Below are 4,324 nucleotides of genomic sequence, written 5' to 3'. Positions count from 1 at the left end.
GCACATAACAACAACAACAACAAAATAATTTCTCTATAAGAATCAAGAAAATAATCAAGGCATTTCTGATTTTCCACACACATCTAAAAGAAGGCAGGAAAGGGAACAATATAGTCATGAAAAGACAATGAAATTAATTAAGTTTGCCAATAAAATAGCTCTGGTGGCCTAGTGGCAAGAAGCTGCTCTGCAATCCCAAAGCCAAACTTTTCAAATCCACCAGCTGCTCCGTGGGAGAAGGGTTAGCAATCTCCTCCCATGAGGTTAACTGCCTCTGAAAACCCATTGGAGTTTCAGCTCTGGGTCAGTTCTGACTCTGTGGTACAAAACAAAAAACAATGAAATATTATTACTGAATATAATTCTGCTGTCCAGAAAATTAAGAACAATTTGGACTCTGAAGAAGTCATGGCTTTTATGATAACTGCAGACTTAGAACTAAGAAGAAGCAAAGTTCTTGTCCCAGCTCCACAGTTCACATTCTGATTTACTTGGAAGCCAGAGGAATGTATGCTAGATTGGTCTATAAAGAAATAGATAAATCAGGGAAAGAGTGAATGAGGGAAGCAGGTATGGCTTACCCAACAAGCAAATCAAGCATGTGTTAAGAGCATAGACAAAGCAGGGTACCAGGTGTCCAAGTAAAGGCATAGTGATGAAGCAGATATGATACAAGGAAAAGTACTACAGCAGAAAGAAATTTGTAATTATAAAATAAATTGGGGTCAGGAGATGTAGTGCTGTAGGAAAGTCTGCAGTTAAGGACATCTCCAAATTGTTGAAGAGTAATGATGTTAGTTTGAGGACTAAGTTATGTCTTACTCAGACCATGGTTTTTCCAATCACTTGCTATGTGTCTGAGAGCTGGCACTGACAATGCTTAATACATTGGCATTAAAGATGATAGAAGAATTGATGCCTTTGAGCTGTGGTGTCAGAGAAGAGAGCTGTAGATCCCATGGAAAGCCAAGAGAGCAAACAAATACTTCTTAGAGAGGGTGTATTTAGAGTTGTGGTATTGAGTAAGAGTACTAACTATTCCATTGTCTAGCGAAAGAACAAGCAAATATGCCTTGGAGAAAATACAGCCAAAGTATTCTTTAGTTGGCAAGGATGGTAAAGCTTTGTTTTACATACTTTGGGCATGTTTTCAAGGGGTGTTTTTCCTTGGAAAGGGTCATCATGCTTCTAAAGATGGAGGATCAGAGAAAGAAAGGATGACCCTAATGAGATGGACTGGTACAGTAACTGCAGCAATGAGCTCAAGTATGTCAGAGATTTTGAGGACAGAACAAAATAGGACAGTCTTCAGATCTGGTGCTCTTAAAAATCACTATAAGACATAATCAAATCAATGACACATAACAATAGCATAACAAAAACATGATGTGCAAAATACAATAAACATGAATATGTTTACCATTACAATTAATTCAATCAAATTACTGTGTAACTTTATAGCATTTATTTGCAGAGTTATATTCTATGTTTCATGAAGAATAAGTTTAATGAAGATGTGCTTAACATACAGAAGGACTCAATTGTGCACATTTAATATAACACTGTCAAAATCTATGCTGAGTGAAAGGATTCAGTTACAATAGGACAAATAATGTATAAGACCACCACTATGAAAACAGGAGTGTGTTTGAGAGGCAGAGGGGACAGTGAGAGCAGAAACAAAATGTACAGGTAAAGAACACTGTAAAAGATCAGGGGAAGAGACAATTAAGCTGGGAAGAAGATATGCGTATTGAAATCAACATTTGGACAACTGCATATAATTGATCCTATGCTTGTGTTTCAAGGCTATGTCATAGGAGAATAATTCCCATCTTTCTTCTTTTGGAATAGCTGGTGAATTTGAAATGCAGTTCTTTGCGATAATAGTCTAACATGTTAAGCACTATGCCATGAGAAATCCTTAATATAATAATACTAACTAGCTTGGGTAATAATTTCAATTTAATTAATAATTAATTGGTAAATAAATTAATGCAAAATGCTTTTATTTTGCCATAAGGAATGTACTTCTAGATTCATCTTCGAAGAAAGCAAAAAGTGCTGCATAATATGCTTATGCACATAAAACCATGGTTTTTATATCCTTTTATTGATGGGCATTTGAGATGCTTCCATATCTTTTTATTGTTAGTAATGTTGAAATACATATGGGTCTGCAAACATCTGTTTCTGTCATGGTTCTGATTTCTTTAGGGTGTATTTGCAACAGTGGGATATTGTTGTTGTTAGGAGCTGTTGAGTATGACTCATAGCAACCCCATCACCAACAGATTTGAAATCACTACTGTCCTCTGCCATCCTCATCATTTCTTAATGGACTTAAGTCCGCTTCTGCAGTCACTGTGTCAATTCATCTCATTGAGCATCTTCCTCTCTTTCAGTGACCTCCAGTCTTCCCAAGGATGATATCCCCTTCCATTTTACATTTCTACGAACAGTATATGAAAGGTTTCCAATAATCTCTCCATCCTCACCAGCATTTGCTATTTGCTATCCTGTTGAATTTGCTCTTGTTACTAGGATGATATCTCACTATTTTTTTTTATTTGTATCTCTCTAATAACCAAGGATTTTCAGTATTTCTTTAAGTGTTTGTTAGCCGTCTGATTTTCTTCTTTGATCAAGTGTCTATTTATATCTTGTGCCCGTTGAATGACTGGGGTGTTTGCCTTTTTCTTTTTGAGATGCTGGAGTATTCTATGAAATTTAGATATTGAGTGTCTTATCAAGTATGTCATTGCTAAATATTTCTCCTGGTTTGTGGGCTTCTTTTTCACCCTATAGGAGAAATTTTTTGATGTGCATAATGGTTTTGTTTTTGAAAGATCTCATTCACCTATTTTATTTTCTCCTGGTAGTAGATTTTTTATTATTCCTGGAAGTCCATTTGTGTCATAGATTCAGCTTCCTAGAATTGTTCCCAGGTTCTCTGTAATGAACTTTGTAGTCCTTGGCTTTAAGTTCCTAATTCACCCTGAGTTGGTACACATTTTGTTCCCTTCTCTTTTCTCATTTCACTTTGTAATAATGCATGTCTTCTTCCAGATCGTTAATTGTCATAAATTAGATATCTAAACAGCCATTCCTTTCAGCTAACCATTCTTCTTAGACATAAAAAGAGCTGAGAGAAGGGGAGCTCTGGTGGCCTAGTGGCAAGGAGCTGCAACTACAATCCCAGAGGCGCACGGTTCGAATCTACCAGATGTTCTGCCGGGAAAGGAGGGACAATCTCCTCCTGTACCAGTCAGATCTGATTTGACGGTACACACACACACACACACACAATTTAAAAAATTTTTTAAAAAAAAGAGCTGAGAGAAAGAAAGGAAGAAATTGGTCCCAAGTAATGAATAGGCCTTTATTAAGTAGTCCTGAGAGAGATGCCCAGTGACCACTCACAGAGAAGATCAGAATAGTGTTCAGACAGACAAAAGAAGTTTCCTTTTATAGAATCTGTTAGGGAGATTGAGAGGGGTTGGTAGTTTCTCTGGGAAGTTGGAGGCAGGGGTTCTGTCAGAATGTAATCAATCCAGGGTCTTATCAGGATCTGGTCATCTCGTTGCCATATCAGACTCTGATCAGTCCTCATCAATACATTCTTAGACAGAAAACCCCAAGGACTCAACATAAAAACTATTAGAACTAGTGGATCAATTTAGGAGGGTGGCAAGATTCAAGATCAATATAAAAAAATCAGTAGGATTCCTCTACAGTAACAAAGAGAACTAAGAGAAGGAAACCAAGAAAGCAATACTACTTAGAATGTTGTAGTTGTTGTTAGGTGCCATCGACTCGAGTCCTACTCATATTGACCCTGTGAAAAACAGATCTGAACACTGTCCTATCCAATGGCATCTTCACACTTCCTGACATAGTAGAGTCCATTGAGACAGTCACAGTGTCAATCCAGCTGGTCAAGCATCTTCCTTTCCTTTACCAAACCTCTACCCTTCCAAGCATCATGTCCCTCTCCAAGGAACAGTTCCTTCTAGAAAAATATGTTGTTAGACTCCCAGCCCAAAGTATATGAGGCAAAACTTCATCACATTTGCTTCCAAAGAGCACTCTCACTGCAACCACTCCAAGACATATTTGTTTGTTCTTTTAGCTGTCTGTGGATGTTCAGTGATCTTCTCTAACAACACAGCTCAAAGGCATCAATTCTTCTTTATTGATCAGGAAAGATCATGGCCTGAATCAGATGCACCTAAGTTCTCAAACTGACATCATTACTTCCCAATAATTTGGAGAGGTTTCAAACTGCAGACTTTCCCTGTGCAATGCATCTCCTAATTTCCTA

The sequence above is a fragment of the Elephantulus edwardii genome, unplaced genomic scaffold, assembly GCF_000299155.1.
Source record: "Elephantulus edwardii isolate Elephantulus edwardi_28Jun2011 unplaced genomic scaffold, EleEdw1.0 scaffold00160, whole genome shotgun sequence".
NCBI lineage: Eukaryota > Metazoa > Chordata > Mammalia > Macroscelidea > Macroscelididae > Elephantulus > Elephantulus edwardii.
The sequence above is the reverse complement of the archived record's forward strand: the minus strand, read 5'-3'. Positions refer to the sequence as shown.